We start from the raw sequence: 26,669 nt of genomic DNA, 5'->3' as shown, positions 1-26,669 counted from the left end.
AATTCAGCCTATTTTTACAGGCAGCTTCAGGGAGATAAAAACCTGCTCTACAGAAGAAAAAAAAAAAAAAATAAAAAAGGAATTTTTAAAGTCTGAGGTGATAGGCAAACCTATCAAAAATGTACTTTTCAGCTCTAAAGTAATGTGAAATCCTTTGAAAAAAATCAAAGTGTGTTTTTATGCTTAGGTTATGCCTACATAATTATTTCATAGGTAATCATCTGAGTTCAATCAATGAAGCACAAAAAAACTCTACAACTTCTATTATCTGCTTTCCCTCAGAGCTCTTTCTCTCCTTTTCCCATCAGGTCAGTTTTCGTGGTGGCTGAGCACCTGGTTAATACATTTAGATATTTCAAGCCGCATTTGGGGATCTGTGTGTGTCAAACACCTCTGCTCACACACCTGTGGACATTCCCAACTTTGTTTTTGTCTGCCACTTGGAGAGTTCATGGTGAGCACCTCCATAGGCTGGAAGTGCATTTTGGACAGGCCTGCAAACCCTTGGAGGAGCCTGGAAATTTGGGGTGCTCATCACCGCCATGCTCCATAATTAATTAAATGACTCCCAAATTATGTAATTTTGGGCTCAGGCTGACCTCAGAGAAATTCTGCCCTGTTTTCATACCTGTAGTCCAGCTCAGATCTGGAGGTTGCTCTCCCCCAAGTGAGCACTGTAACCTGTGTTTTCCTAAAGGACCAATAAAAAAGAGTTTGTGTTAATATTTTTGGCAGTGACTGGCATCACCCATCAGCCCAGAGGGAAAACCAGTGTGTGCTCCTGCCACTGTTTGATGTAGTCCTGGTGAGTCAGAGCCTTTAATTCTCTCTGCTGTGGCTCCCTCTGTAAATTAGGGATAATTATTGCCTTCCTCACAATTCTGAGGTATATGAGGAAAGTGAGGTTTGGAAATATATTTTGTTTTTCAGATATGGATGTGTTAAGATTAAAACTTCCACCTACTTTTTTTCTCATCACTCCTGCAATTATAAGTGTTGCACTTTCTGAAAAGCCACCCTGGCAGTCTCTGTGGGTTTTGTTGTTTGGGGAAGAGTATCTTCATTAAATGGAGGAATTTCTGGGAACGTTTTGGGCAGGGTGGGGAAAGGCTGCTGTCATGTTCCTGGGATGGTGGTAGCATCACAGAATGATTTGGGTTGTAAATGACCTTAAATATCAACTCATTCCAAACCCTTGCCATGGGCAGAGACCTCTTCCACTATCCCAGGTTGCTCCAAGCCCCATCCAACCTGCCTTGGACACTTCCAGGGATAGAGCAGCCACAGCTTCTCTGGGCAACCTGTGCCAGGGGCCCACCATCCTGAAAGGAAATTCACTTTATTCTAAAATGTAATCTAAGCCTCTGCTCTTTTTTTTTTTTTTTTTTTTTTTTAAGTTTCTGGCTTTTAATTATAGCTAAAAACATAGGCCCATTGATAAAGACAAGGCATTGATTCTCTCTGCCTTGATGATTTTAAGCCTTTAATTAATCAATTTAATTGCTTTTAAATTCTTTAATATTGATAGAGAAAAATAAACCTTTCCTTGTTGTTACTGTGTTTATTCTCTTATGGCCGCAAAAACTTCACTTTGTCTACTTTTTATAATACTTTTTTTAATATTAATGTTTTTTCTTTGGATCCAGCCTTACAGCAGCCAGCACCTTCAGTCCTGCAGAGCTGTCTATCTTTGAGGTGGAAATTCAATGTTCCACAGCCCTTTCCATTGCATTAAGCACGGCCCATAAAGGTACTGGAGTGGTCCTGGCTGGGATGGTTGACACTGGCTGCGTGCCAAGCTCCCACCAAAGCTCCTTCTCACTCCCCTCTTTAGCTGGAAAGGGGAGAAAAAAAATATATTAACTGCTTTTGGTTTGATATAAGGGCAAGGAGAGAATTTCTGACATAGGCAGAACAGTCTCAATGTAGGGAAAATGAATTTAACATTGCTGTTCAAAAGTCAGGTTAGGGTCATGAGAAATAAAAACAAATCTTAAAACACCTTCCCACCACCCCTACCTTCCTCCCAGGCTCAAATTCTACCAGTGTTTTTATCACCTCCTCCCCTCCAGTGGTGTGGGAGCACAAGGAATGGGGCTTATGATCAGTTCATCACAGGTTATGTCTGCTGCTCCCTCCTCAAGGCTTGGGCTTTTTACACTGTGGTATTTTCTGGGGTCCCCCATGGCAGGAAGGAAATGATGAATCTGACTCCATGTTCTTAGAAGGCTAATTTATTGTTTTATGATATTGTGTTATATTATATTAAAGAATGCTATATACTAACCTATACTAAGGAGTAGAGAAAGGATGCAGACAGAAGACTAAAAGATAATAATGAAAAATTTGTGACTCTCCAGTGTTACCTTAGTTTTTTAAGATCTTCTAAGCCTTCTGATGTTGACATTCTTGTAGCGAACTTTCTCACACACTTTCTGTAAATAACTCATTGTTTTGCATTCCTTTATGGAGGAGGAGAAAGTTGATGGACTGTTGGCTTGTCCAGTGTCATTGGAGAGGTGTCACTGTCACCCTCCAATCCACTGCCACTTTTAGAAAACTATAAATGTTAGAGTCCATTTTTTCTTCACCTTAAGAACAACAGTGTGTGCTTGTGTTCTTTCGTGTCCTATAGTGACTCTCCAGAGCCTCGACACAGCTGGACCATGATTGGTCATTAAGTCAAAACAATTCACATGAAACGAATCAAACAATGACCAGTTGGTAAACAATGTCCAAACCACATTCCAAAGCAGCAAAACACAGGAGAAGCAGATCAGATAACTGTTGTTTTCATTTTTCTCTGAGGCTTCTCAGCTTCCCAGGAGAAGAAATCCTGGCGAAGGGATTTTTTCAGAAAATATGATGGTGACATTGCACTTTTCCCCTGCTCCTCCCATGCAAGACAGTGCGCCATGAACATTTCCAACACCATGGGCTGCGGATTTCATGAATTCTCCAAGGTGGGTCCCTCGCATTGGATGTAATCCTTCAGGAGGAGGCTGCTCCTGCGAGGATCTCTGATGGGGTCACAATTGCTGCCAGCAAACCTGCTCCAGCCTGGGCTTCCCATGCAGTCCAGCCCCCTTCAGGCCTGTTGCTGTTCCAGTGTGGGATTCTCCATGGGCTGCAGGTGGATCTCTGCTCCCCCATGGATTTGCAGCAGGACAGCTGCCTCACCATGGTGAGAGCAACATCTGAGAGATGCTCAGCTGAGAGGAGCTAAGCTGAGCCCTGATGATCTGCATTTGATGACCCCTGAGGGTGGCATTGTGGTGCGATAATATGATTTATCAGGAGGAGGCCACTAGACAAAGCATGAACAGAAGACCAGCTCTAAATAATGCCATGGAGCAGAGTTTGATTTTTCCCTTTGCTTTCAGCTTTTCTCTGCCACCCACTCAGTGTCCTTCGAGCTCTGAGTGCCGGGAGCTGAGTAATGCTCTGGTGTTTATCCTTCATTATGTCATAATGAAAAGTGGCTTTGGTTCCATGAATGTGTAATTTAAGTTCTCATCAGAGACCTGAGTGGTCTGAGCCTCCCCCAAAGTCTTCTCATTTGCACCAGCTCATGCTCAGGTGTTGGTTTTAATAAGTAGGCAATATTTCACAACATAGGGAGGGTGTAAAGCTATTGACAGGAATATAAATGAGAGCTGCAAAGATGGGGAAGGGTCTGGAGGGAAGGCTGTGAAGGGGAGACTGAGGGGAGACCTCATTGTGGCCTTCAGCATCCTCGTGAGAGGAAGAAGAGGGGCAGGCACTGATCCCTGCTCTGTGTGACAGTGACAGGACCCGAGGGAATGGCCTGGAGTTGTGTTGGTGAGGTTTAGGTTGGATTTCAGGGAAAGGTTCTGCCCCCAGAGGGTGGTTGGGCACTGGAACAGCTCCCCAGGACAAGCCTGACAGGCACAGGGTGGGATTGCTGCAAGGCCAGGAGTTGGACTTGATGATCCTGTAGGTTCCTTTCAACTCAGGATATTCTGTGATTCCATGATTCTCTTCTGGGCAGACTCCAACACGGTTATTTGTTGCCATTTTTACACAGGCACTGCTGGTTTTGCCATACAATGACAGGGGTGGGATGGGATAAAACGGCTCAGACAGCTCAGAAAAGGAAGATTAGCTTTGCAGAATGCTTATTATTTGATTATTTAGCCAGGCAAGAGTTGTCATTTGGAGAGAGAGAGACAAGAGAGATGTTATCAACAAAACTGACTGGATTCTTACTTTTATCCTCTCCACTGTCAGAATAAAATGAATGTCTTTCCTTGAAGAAATATATATTTTTCTTGATTTCTAGAGGATAAACTTGAAGTTTAATTATATTCAGTGATGCAGTATTACTTCTCATCTTCTGATCACTTTAATTAAATTATTGCAAAGATTGCAAAGTATTAATCTAGTGGTTGGGAAAAGTGAGCAAGTGCTTGGGAAGTTTTGTGCAATGATTCTTACCTTGAATCAAATTCTCTGTAACCATATATGACTCCATAATTCTGTTTTTCTTCCTAATAATCTGCTAATAATCTATTTCCCTGGGTTATTCAGAAGATGGTGTAATACCTAGAAGTGCATGAAACATGTAAGACATTATGGAAATTATGTTCTACATTCATCAGAATGACATGTACATTAAAAACTCAACAATTTCATTAACAGCACACTTCAAATTTTCATGAGAAATTTGGAGGTTTTCGTAAAGATTTAATAGCAGGTGCTTTTAATGTTCTTGCCTTGTAGGACATCTCAGGAAAATATTTACATTGGAACAGAAATATGCTATAAAATGTGCTTTATGTGTATCTATAGCCACATCACATCTATCTAAATACTGTAAGGTGAAGAACTATCACTAATATTCCAATGGTAACAAATGTACAGAGGAATTTAGATTTCTTTTTAATTTACCTGCTTTGATATTCATAAAGTGTTATTGATATTTTAATATTTGATATTTTTTAATCTGTTTTTTTGTTGTTGTTGTTGTGGAATGGGGTTTTTGTTTGTTTTTTGCTTTTAAACAGCAAGGGATGAACAAGTCCCCACTTGATACTGGTGAAGTTTCAGTCTACGTGGCTGAATACTCTTATAATGCATCCTGCTGTTGAATGTACCCTATATGTGTTAAATCCACTGAAACTAATAGCAATATCTCCAGGGATTTCCAGGTTTATCACAAAATAGAGCCTGGGAGCCTGTGCAGCGCCTGCTTGTGTGCTCACCCAAACCAATTTGCCACAGTTTTCTTTTCAGCCTTTCACAGACTGTTGTGTATATTGGGTAGGGCACACCACTAGAGCACTGGTGTACTGCAGAATTCCATTTTATAGGTGCCATGTATTACAAAATGATGCATTGTGGTTGCAATAGAAATAATAATTATAATATTAATAAATAATGGATTTTTTTGGAATTTCTTGATATATTTTCTGCTGAACTGAAATTCCCATGGTTTCACTTGCTTTCCCTCATCTCTTAGGAGCAACTCTGTGTTGTGCTAGAGGCAGGTTTTGTCCCTCCCAAAGGAAACTGTAGCTCACCAAAATAAAAAGATCTTCACTTGTCTCAGTGAAAGGGAGCTGCACCTGTAAATGAATTATTTTATATCTATTGATGTCAGATGCCAGGAAACATTTATTAGTATTGATTTGGACTAAACACATCTACAAGGGCTTTTCCCTTTGCTGTTTCCCCTGGCAGGTTCTGTGGACACCCTCCCCTCACTGATGTGCAGCCAGGTGGGAAAGACAAGCTGAGAGGCAGCACTGGAAAGTTTTCCTCTCTCTGCTGCAGCTGTAATTAGCTCATTCCCTTGAGTGCCAGTGAATTTCCTGCATGGGCTTCTCTCCTGAGCTGTGTTCAGGATGTTCATGTGGACAGGATGGACAGAGTGGCTTGGTGTTGTCATTATATTACAAAGGTTCTATTATCATTACATTGCAAGGGTTCCATGTTGCCAGAGTTTCATACCTCCTTGATGTTTCTTGTAGGCATCTCCTCTAGGCACTGACTCTTCCTTGTCCTCACAGCAGCCAACTGACTCCAGTTCCCCCAACCAATCAATCTGCTGTTTTATAACACTCTTCTTATTGGCTACAGCTGTCGCCTGTTAAAATCAGGCCTGCTGCTAATCCTGAATAATTAACGCACCTGCAACTCTTTAGGGGATAAGATTACTTTCTATACTACCTTTATTTACTTATGTTCTATCCCCCTACAATTCCCCCTTTTTCTTTTAATTAAAGAGGTACAGCATTTCTAGAAGGACATGTTCAAATAAATTAACATTATGACACATTCATATATTTCATTCAGAACCAATAGTTATCTAGATGTTCAGACAACATAATATAGTACAAATGTATATATATATTTCTGAGTCTTGGTTCATTTTTGCAGCTTTTCTCAGTTTACAAACTACTTATCTTCAAAATCTTTTATACTCATATTTAATGAACACTAATAACTGCAATTGATATATTTTACCAATAGTTTAGTATTCAAGTCTTTTTCCCAAAATCCACAGGGTTATATAGTCAAACCCTGTTTCCCCAAATCCACAGGGTCATATAGCTTAGTATTTAAGTTCTTTTTCTCCCAAATCACGTTGGGCACACCATTTGTTGCCATTATATTACAAAGGTTCTATTATCATTATATTGTAAGGGTTCCATATTGCTAGTGTCATATGTCTTTGATGTTTCTCATAGGCATCTCCTGTAGGCACTGATTCTCCCTTATCCTCACAGCAGCCAACTAAGTCCAGCTCCTCCTCAGCCAACCAGTCCACTCTTTTATAACACTCTTCTTATTGGCTACAGCTGCAGCCTGTTAACAAAAGGCCTGCTCCTAATCCTTAATAGTTGGCTCAGCTGCAACTCTTTAGGGGGTAAGATTACTTTCTATACTACCTTTACCTGTGTTCTATCCTCCTACATCTTGGCACAGCAACACCTTCCCAGCAAGGTCCTGAGTTGTGCTGTGCAACCTAATTGAGATGTAGGAAGAGGGGGATGCATTGTCCATGAGGGAAGCTGCCTAATTTAGGGAGAGTATGGATGGGATCATTGCTTAATATTCTGTTGGCACACAAAGGACCACGTCCATAAGGGAAACTGCCTAATTTAGGGAGAGCATGGATGGGATCATTGCTTAATACTCATGTTGGCACACAAAGGACCATTTCCCTGCTCACATGGCAGTGGGGCAGTGGCCTTTCCTCTGTCCCCACCCCGAGGGCTCCTGGCAGGGCTGGCAGCTCCTCTCAGACAGATTGATTGCTCTGTCCCATCCTCAAATCAGGCTCAAGTCAAAGTTCCTTTATTGACTTAACCATAATGCGAGTGTTGCCAAATCTAATACGTGGGAATTAAATGGCAATTATCCATTTATTTGAGCTGGCTTCTTCCTCCCTCTGTGCTTCAGCTCTCTCCCAGCTTGCAGGGAGCTCTCCTAATTGAATGCTGCTCAGTGCAGCGCTGCCAGCTCTGGCTGGGTGGAGGGATGGGGGCAGCTCTTGACCCCCTGGGAGAAGGGAAAGGCTTTCCAGACCTACCTGGAGCACTTCCAGACCCACATCTGGTGTGAACATCCTGACTCAGGAAGATTTCCCTTGTGCTGCCCTCCACAGCTCAGTGTCCTCCATCCCCATCCTCCATCCCCATCCTCAATCCCCTGTCTGAGGTGTCTGCAAGAAAATTGCCCTCCATGAGATGGGTCTAGAGGTGGAGCAGTCAGATGAGAGTTTAGCAAGGAACAGGAAATATTTGCAGGCTTTTTAGGGCTTTTCACTATAGCTTTTCTCTCAGAAAACCAGTACTTGATGCTCATATTTTTGTGGGCTGTACCAGGTCTGTATTTAGGCTGTCCAACTCTGGCACAGCTAAGATCTGACCTGGGTTCAGATCCCAGCAGGGGTTACAGAGATATTTTGTGTCACTGGCTATCTCAGAGCTCACCAGCTGCCAGAAGTTGTTTTCTAGCACTACCAAAATGCACCCAGGGCATGTGGGACTGTGTCTCCTTCATACATGGAGCAAATTTTTTTTTTTTTTAAATTATAAAATCCTAGAATGACCTGGGATTTTAAATATCATCCAGTTCCAACCCCCTGCCATGAGCAGGGACATCTTCCACTATCCCAGGTTGCTCCAAGCCCTGTCCATCCTGGCCTTGGACAATTCCAGGATGGGGTAGACATGACTTTTCTGGGCAACCTATTTGTACCCAATGACCAATATAATAGAATTATAGATTTTTCAAGATTGGAAAAGACCTTCAAGTCCAATTATAAGCCCAACCCTGCCAAATCCACCACAAATGCCCCAAAATATCATCTTAGTGTACTTTCAACAGGGAAACAGGGTAAGAAAAAATAATCTCAAAAACTCTGTATATTGCAACCTTCTGAGTAAAAACCTACATTTTGATGAAAGAGGAAAAGAATGATAATGAATTATTAACAAGATGAATCTTGCTAATGTCCTTTGAGCTCTGTTCTTTAAACAAGCCAACTATTGTTTAAGAGATAGAAGCCTCCAGCTTTTTAATGGCAGCACAAAAATTTTAACTTTCCATGTCTGTGAAGCTTGTTTTTTTAAATTTTTTATTTTTACAATATTTCAAGACAATGGCATGGAAGTCCCCAGACGTAGTTCCAGCCCATTTAGACAGAGAGTGCTTTTAGTGATGCAAAGATGGTCCTTTTAAAAGAGTTGTTTTCCACCTACTCCTGCACCTATAGGTGCAAAACTTCACTGAAAGTTTTGAAATTCTGTTATTTAGCCATCTTGGGTGAAAATGCATCTAACCTTGGCATTAAGAGTTAAGTAGCATTAGATATATATTTTTCTGGCATGCCTTTCAGCTCTCACAATCATGAATTTTAAAGCTGGAAGGGATCATGAGATTATTTTGTCAGTCCTTTTGAATTATTTGCATGTGAAGAACTTCCTGCAGTATTATTTGATGTATATTCAACTCCTTGCATCATCCTTGCTACTGAGACCCAGAGTTGCCATTTCCCCTCAGTTTTGCAGGCAGGATCACAGAGATTCTCCATAGAAACAGGGACAGGGTTCCAGGGGAGAAGGGAGAAAGCTTCACATGTTGCAGGGTCAGGACCAGGACTTGGGACCATTCCCTTGCTCTTGCCCCCAGCCTGCACAGACCATGGCCCAGAGCCTGGTAAGGTTTTGTTTTCCTCCTATTTGCCACAATAACCCAAAATCTCTTGTGTGGTGGCCCAGAGACCAGGGTGGGTCTGCTTCATGGTGCTGTGGGTGCCTGTTGTGGGTCTGTGGGGAGGGAAGGGGACACAAAAGGAGCCAAAATGACTCAGGTGAGAGCCCAGTCAGGGCTGTACAGGTGATTTTGGCTGCACCAAACCAGCAAAAGCCTTGGGTTGGCTGTGGGTGGGAACATTTTCTTGGAATTATAGAACCAAGGAATCCATAAAGTTGGAGAAGACCTCAAAGATTATCAACTCCAACCTTTGACCAAATACCACCATGGCCATGTTGACTCATCTTTTCGTGATGGTGGACTCCACCACTGCCCTGGGCAGCCTGTTCCAATGCTGAGCCACACTTTCAGTGAAGAAATGTTTTGTAATAACTGATCTGAACCTCCTTGAGGTTTCCAATTTTTCTCTCGTGAGTTTCCTGGGAGTCCAACCCCACCTGAGCACCACACCTGCCTCTAGGCAGTTATAGAGAGCAGTGAGGTCTCCCCTGAGCCCACTTTTCTCCAGACTGAACATCCCCAGGACCCAGCAGCAGTTGGTAGATACAACTGCCCAGCAAGCTCATCTTGACACATTTAAATATTTGGGAACAGAAATGCTGTGGGATTTGGTAGATCAAAATTCTATTTCTCTGGAGCAACACCAATACCAGCGTGGTGAAAAGCACCATGTACTCTGCTGTTATAAATCTCAACCTGTATAAATTTACCCCAGGTTTGTTCCTGTAGGTCTTGTGCCATTGCACTGCAAACAGATCCACAGTCACAGTGCTCAGCATGTTGGCTGATATTTTGGTTATTTTGTGTGTATCTTGTCTTTGAGTAAGCACAGATGACTGAGAGGTGTGTGCAAGTTTGCACCTGTGTGTGCCTATGTGGGGTTTTGTTGCTTTTTTTATTACTTGGGACTGTTATGCAGTGAGAAAAAACCCAAAACAATTAGCTTTTTAGTTAATGTCTAGTGGCACCAGTAGAGAGAATTTCCTCCTGAATATTCAAGCTTTTCCCCCCAGACATGCAGGCAGCACCTTTCTGAGAAAGACACATTTTAGAGATGTAATTCTCCTTACAAATTGCTTTTCTCTCTCGGTGTGCTCTAATTATAGAAGCCTTGACAGTGTTTGTGCACGCACAGAGGCTGCAGCAGGAATTTCTGATAAAATCAACTCACTCAAAGGAGCTGCTGCTAACTGCTCAGGCTGCTGGGTACAATGAACTGGAGGAGAAGTGCTGATTGACCTCCTCACATCTCTGGGGGAGGTTAAACCATCTCAAGTGTGGAATTAGCACAGCACAGGGAGTGGGATAGGAGAATGAGTGAGGCTGCCAAACTCCCATTTCCACCTGTTTTGGGGGAAATCACCTCATGCTGAACTTTCCAACCAGGCTGTGAAGTTGGAACTGGATGGGTGTTAGGGGGTGATCCCCCCCTTCCTGACAAGCCTTCAAGAGCTTCAAGATGTCTTTTCTTTGTGTCCAGTGGGAGATATTTTCTGTTTTCAGGAGGAATTGGCTACTGTGACTTTTACACACCCAGTGTGGTTTTCTTGGTGCTTTCCTTTAGTTCATTCACCCAGTGCAGACCAGCAGTGGAGAATTTGACCTGCAAAACATCTCCTTCCCCAGCAGATCCATGTGTCCCACCTGGTGGACGTGATCTTTCATGTGGTTGCCCAGTGGGGATAACACCTGGGAACTGCAACATGATGGGAAACCTGTGGGAGGCAATTTCTGACCACTTGAGGATCAATAATTGCCTCTAAAAAGCACAATTTTACCCATTTCAGCAGCAGTGTAGCAGATTTCCTGCAGATTGTTTTGCTGCCCAGTGCAGTTCCCCCTGAACAGGGATTTGGAAAGAAGAAAGGAAGGATATGACCACAAAAGAATCACAGAATCATCAAGGCTGGGCAAGACCTTTGAGATCATCAAATCCAACCTTTGACTAGAAAATCATAGCACTCCTGCTCCTTGGATCTTCATCACTGTTTATTATAAGGAAGAAGAGGAATGATTTGTTGAGGAGCTGTAGAATGAGGGAAGGTTGGAAAAAACCTCTGGAGTTTATAAATTCCAAGATCTCTGCTCAAGCCTGACCAGAATGGATGTGTGGGCATCTACAAAATCAGAGGGTTTTGGGAAAGCTGCAAAAGGCAGGCCTCAGAGACAGCAGAACTGTGATTAGAGCTAAGCAGCAGCCATGAGATAGGTCAGCTGAAAAATTATTAAAACTGTAGAAAAGCAAGGACAAATAGAAGAATAGTCTGTGTATTAATGCTTGTCTAGAATAACTCACTAAGCTACAGAAAAGTTTATCTAGCAAGATATTAGGAAGGTTAAAGCTTAATAATGGGGCTCTCTGCATGGTGCTTTAAGGCTTACAAGCAGGTATTGTGTTTGAAATAAGCAAGCATTATTTTAACCAAAGGTACGAGTGCTTATAGTGGTTGAATAGAACTACTGTCAATGTGCTTTTGCTTTGTGTGATTGGTCAAAAAACTTATAAAGTACGTTGTAACATTAAGTTATTGGTCTGCTGCCTGGGATGTGAGCTGATGGCTCCTTCCCATTGTCATAACCATGGAATGAGAGTGATGCTGAAAAATAAAACAGCTCAAGGCACATTCCACAGCAGACCTGTCCCGTTTGTGATCTGTAAATAGCCCCCAGCCGGTGATATGGATGGGCTGAAATTTGCTGTAGATGAACACAGGCCCTGGGGATGCCCCATCCTGGCAACAGAGATGGAGGCAGTTTTGGGCATCCCTTTGTTTCAACCTTCTCTTCCTAAGAAGCAGCAGGGAAGGGATTTTTCCCAGGGAGGAATGTGACACATCTCAGTCTCCCTGAGCTGCTTTGTGAGCTCTGCATGGCAGCAGCTGCTGCTGACTTCAAAAGTGGTGGGTGGGAAAAGCGAGTGAGAGGCTGAGGGAATGAAGAAAAGGAAAAGAAGGCAAAAAGAGGTAAAAGGACAAATAAAATAGGTTGGATTTGAAGAAACTTTAAAGATTGTCTGATTCCAGTTCTCTGTCTTTGTCAGGGACTCCTTCCACTAGACCAGGTTTCTCAGAGCCCCATCCAGCTGTCTGTGAACACTTCCAGGGATGGATGAGACACCCACAACTTCCAGGGATGGGATATCCCCAGACTCACATCCAGGACAGCTCCCCATTAGGTGGCCTGTATTGGCTCATGGGTGAATGAGTCCCCTGTCCCAACCAGAGGCTGTCCCCACCTTTTGTCCCCACCATTTAATGCTGGTGGATGCAAAACCAGCAGAAGGGAAGCTGGTGGAGCAGGGATTTGGCAGCAGCCCTGTTCCTTCTGCTGGAACATTGAATTTTCTTATTGCAATCCCAACACTGACAAAAATCCAGAGAGTCATTGCTGGCCACACCCTGCTCACATGTTCACATGTACTGTTTATAGAGGTGTGCACAGAAGGGAATGGTTGTAGGTGTGCTGGAAATCAGGTGTTAACCCTTTTATGGGCATTTGATAGGAATAGGTGTGGGGAAGGGTTTTCCTTGACCTCAGCTGCCAATTATGTTTAGAACTTATCTGCAAATGAAAAAAAAAAAATAAAGGAGAGTTGCACTAACACAAATATTTGGGGGAAAGCCTCTTTTTTCTAATTTTCTTGCTATTTCATTTTTTTTTAATATGGGCAAATTTTGAAAACACGGTATTTCAGTTCAGAATGTCAAAACATTTCCCTTTGAAAGCTTGCAAGGGGCTGCTTCAACGATGGTAAAGGGAGGAAGGAAAAAGTCTTTCAGCTGAAACCAGCTTACTGGGTTTGGCATTTGTATCTGTTGATCTAAACCAGAATGCTTCAGCTAATAAACCAGTTGTTTAAAAAATTTAACTCAGCCTTTTCTTCATCAGTTTCCTGTCACTTCCACTTTCTCATACTCATCAGTATCACTGTGCTGTGGAATTTGTTTTTTTTTTTTTTTTTTTTTTTTTTTTAGGCAAATACTTCAAGCCACGTCTCAGTTTTATTTTGAAAGAAAGGGAGAAAGTCTGTATTCAAGTATATAATAGAGTCTTTTCAATTAAGATGGAGAGCAAAATCTGGTCTGCAGATATTTAATGACTCCTGCTGAGAATGAGGAACAGAGCAAAGTTCTGCTGAATTAAACAGCAAAAAAGCCACTTTTTGTCTTGAAGCTGAAGGCACAGTTGACCCTGAGGATGGATCAGTCCTCCTGAACATGGGGCTGAGCCCCAGTGCAGTGTAAATGCTGCTGGTTTACCCATGAGGAAGGGATATTTTTGCTTTACAAAGGTGCAGAGGACACTTTAATAATGTCAAATTAATGGTAACTCCCATATAGTCCTTTTCTTTTGTGTGCAAGTGTGGGCATAAAGCTCATTGTCCAAATCACATCATACATGGAGAAACTCCATTTCCTCTGTAACTTTGCACAACTTCTAATGAACTTCTCTTTTACCTGAATTTTATTTTTTAGCTCTGTCCTTTTAGGGCTGTGTTGCTGTGCTGAGTAAGAGGTTTCCTTGTACAGTAACAGGTCTGTGATATTACTTCTTATAAGGGTGTGTAGAGGACAAGGGAGAATGGATTTAGATTAGATATGTGTAAGAAATTCTTTACTGTGAGGATGATGAGGCACTGGCACAGGTTTCCCAGAGCAGCTGTGGCTGCCCCAACCCTGGAAATGTCCAGGACCAGGCTGGACAGGACTTGGAGCAACCTGGGATAGTGACAGGTGTCCCTGCCTATGGCAAGAGGTTGGGAGAAGAGGATTTTTATCATCTCCTCCAACCCAAACCATTCTACAACTCAATGTTTATAGCTGAAATAATCTGTGGAACAGCAAAGTAATGTTTTTTTCTATGCAATACACGGCAGTAAGAGGATGCTCTCCTCTACTCCTCCCTTGGTACATGGGGACACACTCTTCCTGAGTGAATGTGTAAAAAAAAAAATTACTAATCCTGTGAAATGTTTCCCCACATTGACCATTTCACTGTAAGGAACAATAAAAGGGCTCAGGGTCTGAGAAATCAAAATTTGATCCATGTGAATCCCAGGGAGAGGCAGCTGAGCTGGTGCCTCCTGTGCCAGTCCTTCCTTTCCAGGGAATAACTACAGCAATAATTGTGTAACAAGAAACATCCTATGGCCACTGCTACAACCTCTGCTGACCAGCTGCAGATTCCATAAGCTGTGGGTGGCCAGATCCACATCAAATGTCCCACAGAAACAAGCCCAGGAGACTTCCAGAAGCTCTAGCAGATGGCACTTCATCTTCCTGAACGACGTATGGGCTCTGGTACATATGGATTATAAAACCCTGTATAGGTTTTATGATTTCTTCCAAAAGAGCTGATTCTTGGAGCCAGATGGTTTCTATTATGGTTAATCTTAAGCAAACAAGAGTAATTTTCCTTCCTCTATTCAGTAATGCTGAGAAGGTATATAAAGTATGATGCATGAATTAGCAGTATGGTTTTCTTATTTAAACATGATAAAGATTCCCAATAAATGGCAAGGGGTGTATTAACATTTTTCTTTTTTTTTTTAAAGTCTAATAAATTACCTTCCTCCGTTCTTTTCTTTGATGGAGAGTTGAAGCTCTCCAGAAGAGGAGGCTGCATCAGTTGGAACTTTTTGTGAGGAAATCTACTCCAGCATTTACAACATTACCCATGCACAACCTCTTTTTCCCATCGATGGATGCCAGCTGTTGCACTGCTCCATTGCTACTTTCCATTGCATCCACTTTGTCTCTGTTTCAGCAATTTCTGCTGTCCTGTCATCCTCGATCTCACTCCATCTCTCCAGGGCTTTTAGTTTGTGAAAACTCTTCATGCAGGTCTCAATTACTCTGCAAGGTCTCTCTGAGATTTTTGGTTTTACTTACTGTGGGAGCAATTTTTCTTGTGTGTCCTTGAAATGGCTTGAATTTGAGTTATGAAGAAAGTTATGAAGAAAAAGAAAATGGGAAGAAAAGGCATTTTCTGCACTTGAAATTCTACAGCTTTGTGCTGCAACAAGTGTTGACTCTGGAACAAACTTGAGGGTCCAGCATCATATTTACAGGGAGTGTAGAAATATCAATTTAGCTGGAACATGGAATGGTTTGGGTTGGAAAGGAGCTTAAATCACCCAATTCCAAACCCTGCCATGGACAGGGACACCTTCCACTGTGTAGAAATATCCATTTAGCTGGATCATGGAATGGTTTGGGTTGGAAAGGAACTTAAATCATCCAATTCCAAACCCCGCAATGGACAGGGACACCTTCCACTGTCCCAAGCTACTCCAAGCGCCATCCAACCTGGCCTTGGACACTTCTATGGATGGAGCATTCACAGTGTCCATCCCAATGGGATGTGTTTGTTCATCTGGAAGGTCATGGCAAGGTAATATTTTATTGGGTTTCTCTCTTTTGTTCATAGGGATGTTTTTTTTTTTTCTGCTACCACTCACTTGCATCACATGGACTTAATCAGGGAAAAAAATCATCTCCATCTTGTCATTAATAGCCTGAATCTTTAAAAAGATATTTTCTAAGGCAATTAGTGCTGAGTTCATTAATAAGACCAGAAGAGAGGCTGATTAAGTGCCAGTTTAAAAATAAAAAGAGTATTTTGTGATTTATATCACCAATAAATTTTTAAATAACGACATTTCAAAAATATTTGGATTCTTCATCTTTTTTGCTGGCTGTTTTCACATTACACTCCCAACAGCTCGGGCAGCAAGTGTAAGATTAATCATTTCCACTTTGCTTTTCCAGTCAATTCCTTTACATTTTCTCATGCTGTTGGTGCTGTTGTTTGTGTTTGCATTAACACAGGACTGCAGACTATCCCAGGAACATGGCAGTACAAACAAAACTTGCTTTCACTCAGGTTTGATTTATATCCTCATACAGCATCAATATTAAAAAATGAAACAAACTGTCAAATACCTTAAATTGCATTTTTTGGTTTTTTTTAATGACTTAGGTATTCTTTTCAAAAATTCAGGCAGACACTGCCTTAATGCTTGCTTTTGCCACTGCTTTGGAGCATGAAGGAGGGAACATGATTAGACTTTCCATCTTGAAAAGCAAGAAGCAATAGGGTTTGATAGGGATATTTCAAAAATTAATTGCTATTTTCTAGTACATTGATTTATTTCAATCAAAAATGAATTGTCCTTTTAACTATATCCTAATCCACTACCAGCAAAAATAATACTAAAAAACAATACCAACAACAAAGTGATTTTTTTCATTTAGAAGGGACTTAACTGCACCTTGGTAAGACATCAGAATTATGCAAAATCTTTTAAAGTTTGTCTCCCCACTGCTTAAAAATGGAGAAAAAACTCTTAATTGTAAAACTGTCCAACCAAAACCAAAATTTCCACACTGCCAAAATTAGCAGCTTCTAAATTCACTACCTAGCTCTGCTCTGCATTTATCCTCCATAAAATTTTGCTTAAAATCCGAAGTCTATTTTGCATTTAACCATCACAGAAAATCAACTTTTCCCCTAATTGTCCCATCTGGAGAAGAGCACTGCAGCCTGTGTGGATTCCCGTGGTGAAAGTGTGAGTTCTCTGAATTATTTTGTTCATTTTAGGAGGTTTTGAGCAGGTGGAACAGGGCTGAGGATCCCACCAGCTCCCTCCCCATGGGCTGCCAACCTTGCCTGACCTTCAAGTCACTTTTAGCCATTGTGCTGCCCCCATGAAGTGATGGGCTCTTTATTTTAGTAACAGCCTCGTGAGTCTTTGACATTTCCTTCCACTAAATCAACAGTTTAGTTTTTGTTCCGTGCTGCCTAAGCAGGAGCATAGGATGAGAACAGATTTCTCTGGCAGCATTAATGCAGATGTAGGGAATGTCAGGTTTTGTACTGAAGGCTGATGTTGCTGTCTGGCATCTTTAACAAGCTTGGGAAGAAAAGAGTGAGGAGCACAAACTGTCACTTTCTGCTGGGAAAAATATCTGATATATTTCTAGTGTTTTTTCAAAAGCATGGAACTTGTTAATAATAAATTGAAATAAACCGTTAGGGTAGTAATGTAGCAAAGTTTGTTGTTTGGTTGGAAGTTTTGTTTGAGTTTTGTTGAGTGTTTTCCTCCCCATCATGAGTTGGAAGCAGCATGTCTGCTTTATCCAGCAGTTTGCTTTTACAATGGAGTGCAGCTCATCTTCTGAGTGACACCTTGTGCCAACAGCTTTTTCTTGTGCTCTTTCTGATCCTCTCTGGGAGTTCTCTGCACCTTGTCAAGACTGTGCCTTCTGATTTTCCAGGATTTTGGTCATGGATTTGCCATTTACTTGCAAAATCCTCCTCCAGAACTGGAGGGAATTTGGGCAGGGATGCTGATTGCTCACTCTGGGCTCATGGAATGTGTGATGTCCCCAAGGAGGAGCCTCTCCACATAACCAAGAGTCAGGGCATGGTCTGGCACAGTGTTTGTCTCAGGGCTGGCTCTAGGAACAGTTTGGATATTTCTCTTTATTCCCCTCAGTAGCACGTGGGTGGGTTTGGGAGGCTGTTTGTGGCTGCTGTGAGAAAGTTGGAGATGCACCCTCAGAGACATGGATCCAAAGGTTTGGCAAAGCTGAACAATGACTTGTTGACACATTTCTCCAGCCCTGGCAGGGCGTTGGAACTGGATGATCTTGAAGGTCCCTTCCAACCCAAACCCTTCTATGATTTCTATGATTTTAGCACAATTTCAGATTTCTTTGGCCACACTCGTACCTGAGCTGGGACTCTGGCACTGTCTGTGCTGTCCTGGACACACCAGGTGAGGTGCTATTCACTGGAGAGTCTTTTCCTTTCTTCTTCAGCAGTTTGTTATTTGCATATTTGCTAAAGAAGGAAACCAAAGTGAACAAAAACATCTTAACCAGAAATAATACAAAGCAAATCTGACTGAATCTTGATTGCACTGTGAAAAGATAATTAATCATAGAACCATAGAATCATTTGGGTTGGATGGGACATTCAAAATCATCTTGTTCCAACTCACCTTCCACTACAACAGGTTGCTCAGGGTCCCATTCAGCTTTTCCTTGAACACTTCCATGGCTGACCCATCCACAACTTCTCCTGGCAACTTATGCCAGTGCCTCATGGATCTCTAACATTTCCTAATGTTTCCTTTTCTCTTTGAACCAGCTCTTGGGTACACAGAGGTTTGTATTTTTGTGGCAGAGGACTTGGTGCTGTGTTTGGAATAGCATGGGGCTGTTTCCCTCATGGTGGAGATGGGAATTAGGCAAAGCACTTCTGGGTTTAGTGCTCCTTCTAAGTGGTTTAGGACAAAAATCATCTATTCGCTGATTTAAATGAGAGTGCAGTAATTGTGTAGCCTTTTTCCTCAGCCAGGTTGTGCAGGACAGACTTTCTAAATCCTGTATCTTCTTTAATTTCTGAAGTTGACTTTTACTGCTAATTAATTCTCACCCTTTACCTTCTGGAATTCCATAAGGGATAATTCTCCATGGCTGGAGTGTCCCTTGCAGTGCCTGCTGTGCCACCAAGGGCACAGACACTTGCCAAGCTGCCGAGTTTTGGTCCCACTTCCCTAGCCTTAATTACATGGGAAACTTTTTCCTGAATAGCCCTTTTCCTTAGCTTCCTAGACTTCCCTAGGCATTGGCAATGTATTTATTATTTCTCTCAGAAATGTGTATTGTCTCTGTATTCAAGGCTTCTCTTATATTATATTTTCTAGGCTTTTCCTAGAAAGAACCGTGCTGAGCTCCAGTTCAAACTTGCAAGCTCTACCAGGAGCATTGGTTATGGGGACACTGCACTTATTTCTCTGGAAATGTGTTAATTAGTGTAAATTTAGAGGTTTGGATAAGGTTTAGGTATTTAAACTGTTTCGGAGAACCCAAGACAAAAATGAGACCCTAGGCAGGATCCTTACCAACATGAAATGATTCTCCCTGCCTTCTTTGCCTCCTTGGCTTTATCCACTTGTGGAATTTAGGCCCTGAACTTAATTTGGCTTAGAGATTATGAAACTTCTGTCTCCTCTGGCCAAATTGCTGTAGCTGTGGTAGAACTCTTAAAGAAAAAAAAAATCTATTCAGTGAAAGCAGATGGGTTGGTTTTACTTTCATTTTCTCTGTAATTTTTTCTGGGAGTATTATCTGGTGGGGAAGTGAGGTGGGAACAATGTCCTTGAAATGGAAGGGCAGGCACTGATCTCTCCTCTCTGGTGACCACTGACAGGACCTGAGGGAATGGTCTGAAATCATGTCAGGGGAGGTTTATTGGATATTAGGAAAAGTTTCTTCACCCAGAGGGTGGTTGGGCACAAGGACAGTACCAAGCCTGTCTGAGGCAAAGAAGCTTTTGGACAATGCTTTCCGACATATGATGTAATTTTGGGATTGTCCTGTTCAGGTCCAGGAGTTGGACTTCAATGGTCCTTGTAGGTCTCTTCCAACTCAATCAATTCTGATTATTGGTTTTCCCTTAGGGAGAGGAGAAGTAGGCAGGTACTTCACTACCTAACACCTCTCCCTTTTAGATGGGTAGGATGAAACCTTTTGTTCCAGCTGAGAAGAATTTTGCCTTCAGGTAAAACTTCATTTCTAAAACCAAGAAAAATGTATTTTGTACATTCAGGAGAACTTGGACAAATTGGGAAGATTATTTAAAAAAGTTAAAAAAAAAGAGAATAGGAGTTTATAAGTGTTAATGCAAACAGACCTTGAGTTAACCCGTGGGGAATTGAGTTCTTGAACACACTGACCCTGCTGTGTGAGGAGGGCGTTGAGGGAGGATTGGTGCAAACACCAGATTGATCCCAATTTTCACACTTGTAATTCCAAATGTTCCCCCTCTTTGTGCTGTGGCCGTGCTGAGGAGACCCAGGCCCTTTTGGACAAAGCTGTAGCAAAGGCCTCAGAGCTTTTCCATGTGAAGCAGCCTCACATTTTACAGCACTGATGAAAATCACATTGCCTGACGAGTGTGATTTTTGCTTACATTTCCCTTTATCACTTATTTCACTCAAATTTCATCAGCAGGAAATAAAAACCTCCCAAGCTTGCACGCCAGGAGCAACTTCACAGTACACATGATTCTTTCATTCTCTTCCATTTCCTTTTCTATTTTAAGCTCAATGTTTTGAGGAAAATAACTTTGTTCAAACACATCCTTGGCTAATCCTTTCTGTCCTGGTGTTTGTTGAAGCATTTTCTGACCAGTGTCAACAGGAGAGCAGAGGTGATGAGGAGAATCAAGGTTCCTGTGGTTTATATAAAAGGGGAAGGCAATGGAAGACCAAAACAATGTTCTGGGAGTGGAAGAAACCAAGGGCTGTGTGGAACGTGGGATCAGACACCAGAGAATCCACAGGGAGGAACACCCTGGGAAGCTTTTTAGTATTGGGGACTAAAGGGCTGAAAGGTCTGGGGTGGGTGCAGGTGTCTGTGTCCCCATCACTTCTTGCCTTTTGCATTTTTTTCCTTACATGACAATCTGCTCCTTTCTCTTTACTGATTCTTGTCTTTGGCCTCCTTCACCTTCTTCCACCTTTTCACTTTAATGCCAACTCTTGTTGAATTGACATGAATTTACCACATTTTTTCTCCAGAGCAAATCTCTTTTCCTCTCTGGCCAGCAGCCAAAAATCAATCTTTTCTTCTCCCTGGAGTTCATTTCATGGCTCTCATTGTGGATCTCAGTCCTCAATGAGGAATTATTCTCTTGGATAATGGTATGAAAAGGGGGGAATCGAAGCTTTGCAATGGCTTGAGTGGTCCTGGAGGAGGAACAAGATGCTGGATGGGTGAGACTCATCCACTCAGCTCAGCTGTGAAAGGGTTAATCCACAGGACTGGGTGTGATGGGGCTGAACCCACACTGCTGGAGGTAAATTCAGGATTTGGGGTGGATGGTTTGAAATCAGAGTGAGCAGGTTGCTTCCTGCCTGCTTTTTTTCACTCCTTATAGGTGTTTCATGGCACAAAAGAGGAGTTTGGAGACCAAGTAATTTTCTGTGGGAGTTTCTGTAACCTCAGTTAAAGCTTTCAAAGGAGAGGAGATGCAGGAAATCTGTGACTTTCTTTACCAGACCATAGATATAATTCTTGGTGGTGCTTTGGTGATAAATCCATGGCAGTTTGGGGTGCTGAGTTGCTTTGCTACAGCCACATTAGGTATTGTAAGTAGAAATATCAAATTCTTGTCCTGTTTTTCCTTTTTTCCCCCATTTTACCTGAGTTACTTTAATTACAGCAGCTTCTTCTTTGCAACTTATAGGTTATTTTGAGTTTGCTGCCAAATTGAGTTCAGGGAGGGAATTGACTTCACCTGGCTGCAGAAAAGCCATTAGGAGCTCCAAATTAGTGTGAAATAATTAATAGGAAAGGAAGATTAACGTGGCAAACACGGGTGCTTTTCATTAACATTAAGTGAAGGATGTTCCTGTAGGTTCCTTTGCCATGAGTGCTGTCCTGGACCTCCAGCAATTCCCTTTTACATTAATTTTATATTAATTTTATCCAGCTCACTCCAGACAGGACCTTATAAGCCTGGTCAGGCATCGTATTTGGCTTGTCCTAAAGAGGAACTGAAATAAATTCCTGCTGGGATTTCTCCTTCCCTACCAAAGCTGCTGCTGGTGGTGCTTGGGTCTATTTTTGTCCTTGGGTTCTATTTTGCTCCAAGCACAGACACCACATCCCTCCACTGTCCATTCCTCACCCAGAGTTGTCTCCTGTAGACAAAATTGTGATGAATTAAAGATTATAATTGCTCTGAATCGTGGAAAGTGATGCACTCTGAATGTTCTCTGAAACAGTGGTTGCAAAAATCATGTGTAAGGCTTGCCTGGATTTTTAAGCTTCTCAACCACTCCTCACAATTCCCTGAAGGGACATTGCAGCCAGGCTGGGGTCTGTCACTTCCCCAAGTAGGAAATGGTAGAAAAAGAGGAAATGGCCTCAAGATTCACAGGGTGAGGTTTGTATTGGACATTAGGAACAATTTCTTCAATGAAAGGGTCATCAGTCATGGGAACAGGGTGTCAGGGGAAGTGACTGAGTCAAAATCCCTGGAGATATTTCAAAGATGTGTAGAAGTGACTCTCAAGGCACACAGTTCAGTGGTGATGCTTGGTTAATGGTTGGATTCAAAGGTTTTTTCCAACCTAACTGATTCCATGATTCAGTTTCCTTTTTCTTTCCTTTTTTTCTTTTTCTCCTTTTTTGCATTGATCCAGAGTGTCACTGGTGACACAGAGGTCTGAGAGGCCAGCCCTGCCCACCAGATGGGTGTGAGGTGATGCTGCATGGCTGGATTTGAACTTGCTGCAGCTTCACAGATTTTTGTCCAGATTTTTGCAATTTCTGAGCTAAAACTCCACACCCAAGTCACAAATTTCCTCAAGGTCCCACCCACAGCTGCAGAGTGTGCACTGACATATTTTGCTTTGTCAGAACAGATACTATGAAAAACCCTTTTTTTCCATCTGTTGCACCTACCTGGGTGCCTGTGGATCTTTTCAGGCAAAGAAACAAATAATTAAATAGGCAAATATCAGAAATGCCATTGTTTGCTGCTGCTTTAGGAGTTGGTTGATGAGATTTTGAGGGACCTGGTCTGGTGGAAATTGTCCCTGCCCATGGTGGCAGGACCAGATGATATTTAGGGTCCCTTCTAACCCCAAACATTCTGTGATTTCTATAAATAAAAATAAATATAACAGCAATGAATATAGCAGGAAATCAGTATATGCTAGGCAAGGAGGAGGTTGAACTGATAGCAGAGGAAGTTGGGCTGTCCTGGGATCCAAGGTGATTTTCCTGGAAAAATAAATGGAAACAGTACAATTTTTTTTTTTTTTTTTTTTGGAATGTCCATTTAAATGTCCATTTAAGGCAGTAAAGGAGAAACCATTTGCATCTGGGATTCTGTGACTCATCCACTGTAAAGCCTTCACAGCCTTGAGGAATCCCAGTGCAAATAAAAGTCATTTTCCCAGCTGAGTCCCTGAACTCTGTTAGTGTCAGGACATGCATTTAATGCATAACATCACTTATTGCATATCAGAAACCTCCTAATCCTTCTTGGGGAATCATAATGTTTAAGCATTCACTTGATGTAATCAAAGATGGGTAATTTTTTATCAGACTTCACATCCACTTTACTTCTCAGTCTTGGTTTTTCTTCCTTGGCTTGGTAGCACAGAGGCAGTTTTGCTTTGCTTTCTGCTGCTGTTTTTAAATTGTTCTGTTTGTCTGCTTGAGCTGCTGCATCCTCCATGAATAGTTGCAACATCTCGGCTTGATGTGTTGGAGCTTGAAATTGGAGTAGTTAAAACAGCTTTCCTTGTTACTATTTTCTTTTCTTTTGCAAAATAAAAACGAAATAAAAGCCAGAACTGGCAGCATGCTGTGACATGAAATAAAAAGTCTAGGGGCAGGAAACTGCAAGCCAGATACAGTGCAATTTTCTCAGAAAAAAAAACAAAACAACATTCTCCTTGAATTGCATTTTCAAAGCAATTGTTTGGAAATTTTGGACAAAAGTTTAATTTGTTTTGTTGGTTGGGGTTTTTTTTTGGTTTAATTTGCATTTTTTTGATGTGAGAGTGATTGTGCTGTTGGATAGGTGTGGACTGAGAGGCCTTTGAGGAGGAGTTTGTAAGCTCACAGTCCTTTTCCATTTATATAATTTTGACTACAATGAATACATGGAGGCTTAAAAAATTAATTATTTCCATGATTTCAGAGTGTGATCCACATGCATTGTCTCTTTCCCATTAGGGAATTGAGGCACAGGGTGAGAAAACTGGTCTCGCACCAATAAATAGAAATAAATCTCACCCTCCCAAATTAGCACCTGAATTCTTTGGTAGTTTTTAACTTCATGGAACAACTCTGGGCTCTCAGTGTTGCTCTGCATTTTCTTCTCAGTGAAATTGGTGCTTTCTTGCAACATTTGGGAAATTTCATGTTGACTCCTGGTGTGACTCTGGCATTTGAAATGACTCCAGAGGCACCTGCTGGAGGCTGGACAGGAGTGTCCCCAGGTGGGAGCACACTGCATTCTGCAGCCTGGATTATTTGGGGATTTAATTCCCAGCTGTTCCCAGCTGGGGGATTCCAACTGAGATGGCACAATTAAAAATAGAAAAAAACCCCAGCCCTTGGTTTGGTTGCTTCATGGTTCATCTGGGGCTTTGCTCAGTACCTCAGTGCATGTAGATTCAGGATCACTGGGCCAGGATAAAAATCTTTTGAGGAAAATTTAGTGTTTCTAAGGAAAGAATAAAAAAAGAAGTTAAAAAAAAAACAAAAAACACCGATCCAAAATGAGTTCTATCCCAAAATGTGCAGACCAGTTTTCTCTGGAACATGTTAGCACCTTAAAAATCCAATAAAAAACTCCTAAAATGGGGGTAATCACAGTCTGTAAAGACCTAAAAATCTTTTCCTGTGCTGCTTTTTCACCAGTGATTTAATGAGAGATGGACTTTGTTACTAACAAATGAAATTCCTGGGGGACAGGGGAGACCACAATAATTTCTGCTGTTCTGCAGCCTCCTCTATAGAACTGTCACAGACACATTTTATGAAAAATCCTTTCCTTAGGATTTTTTCTCTTGAGAAGCTGAGAGACCTCAGGAACAAAATGTAAACAATGATTATCTGCTGCTGTGGAATGCAACAGGTGCATCTGTGATTGGTCTCATAGAGTTGTTTCTAATTTATGGCCAATCACAGTCAGCTGGCTCGGACTCTGTCTGAGACACAAACCTTTGTTATTCATTCTTTCCTTTTCTATTCTTAGCTAGCTTTCTGATTAAATGCTTTCTTCTATTCTTTTAGTATAGTTTTAATATAATATATATCATAAAATAGTAGATCAAGCCTTCTGAAACGTGGAGTCAGATCCTTGTCTCTTCCCTCATCCTGAGACCCCTGTGAACACCATCACAATAGAACAAAGGAAAGGAGTGTTTGGGACAGCTGATTTAGGAGAAATTGCAGGAAGAGAAGAGTGGGAAAATCTCCAGCAATGAGGCCCTGTGCATTTGGATTAAACTGCATTTAATACCCTGGATTTGTGTCATGCTGACAGGCTGATCCATGACTTTATTTACAGCTGTTACGGGGCTGAGCCATCTCTGTGAGTGCGAGGAACAGTGGAAATTCTGCTCTCTGGATGTGCAGCTGCTCCTCCAGCACTGGGAGATGCATCCTCAGCCCTAACCTGAGCTGTGCACCCAGCAGGCTTCTCCTTTCGCCTAATTTTCTTCATTTTTGCCTTGCTCCATCGTTGTCTTTCTGCTCTGGCACGTGCAGGTTGGGCGTGTGGTGCTTTAGCAGCTTAGGGAAATTTGGTGAAGGGATGCAGAGTAAATCAGAATTCCAGTCTGCTGACTTAAATAAATGAATCTCAGCTCCTGTTTGAGCCTGAGATGCTTCGCCTCAGAGGAGCAGCTGGGGGATAACAGGGGCTGTTGGACTCTGTTGGGTGGACAAGCCCTGGGATGCTTCAGGATGTGACCAAAGTTTCTGGGAACGCCACAAAAGCTGACACAGGTGGGAGGGACAGAATAAAAAAAAAAAATCTGGAAAGCTGCTGACGTAAAACTGGTGACAAAGACATCATTACAAATGAGTGTTTCTCTGGTGACTGTGATCAATCAAAATTGAAATGCCTAGTTACAGCTTATTTGTGTGTTGTATCCTTACTCTGAGATGGACTTAATACAGCCATAATTAATGATTTTAAGGTGAAGGAAGGTGGATTTAGGTTGGATATTGGGAAGAAATTCTTCCCTTTGAGGGTCTGGAAGTCCTGGCACAGGTTGCCCAGAGAAGCTGTGGATGCTCCATCCCTGGAAGTGTCCAAGGTCAGGTTGGATGGGGTTTGGAGAATCCTGGAATAGTGAAAAGTGTCACTGCCCATGGCAGGGGATGGAACTGGATGACCTTCAAGGTCTCTTCCAACCCAAAATATTCTGTGATTCTCTAGCATAGCTCAGTCCACCATCACATGACTCTTTCTCTGGGGGTGATGAAAATGTGGAGAAGCTGGGGACAGTTTCAGGGATTTTAAAGTTGGGAAATGCAGCTGAAAAACCAAAGCAAACCAGAAAAGAACCAAAAAAATCCTATATAAAAAATAAAAAAACAAAACAACAAAATAACAACAACAACAAAAACCTCAAAACCAACCAAACAAAAAGCCCCAAAACAGCAATAATAATAATAATAATAATAATAATAATAATAATAATAATAATAATAATAAACAACCAACCAAAAAAACCCCCACCCCAACTTCCACCAAACATGAAACCCCAAAATATTCAAACCCTCTCTTCTGTGTTCTCCTGTTAGGGCAGATTTGAGTACCTTGCTTAAGTGGGGACTATGGGAATGAAGTTGTGAGAATTTTTCTGTGCACCA

At 41.9% G+C, this 26,669-nt stretch overlaps 1 protein-coding gene across 4 annotated transcripts in view; it reads left to right on the top strand.

The window, feature by feature from the left end:
• The window catches only part of TSNARE1 (t-SNARE domain containing 1), a 470,695-nt gene that overhangs the window by 128,487 nt on the left and 315,539 nt on the right, over positions 1-26,669 (top strand). The window lies entirely within an intron of this gene.

The sequence above is a fragment of the Ammospiza caudacuta genome, chromosome 1 (assembly GCF_027887145.1).
Source record: "Ammospiza caudacuta isolate bAmmCau1 chromosome 1, bAmmCau1.pri, whole genome shotgun sequence".
NCBI classification, from domain to species: Eukaryota; Metazoa; Chordata; class Aves; order Passeriformes; family Passerellidae; genus Ammospiza; species Ammospiza caudacuta.
The sequence above is the reverse complement of the archived record's forward strand: the minus strand, read 5'-3'. Positions and strand labels throughout refer to the sequence as shown.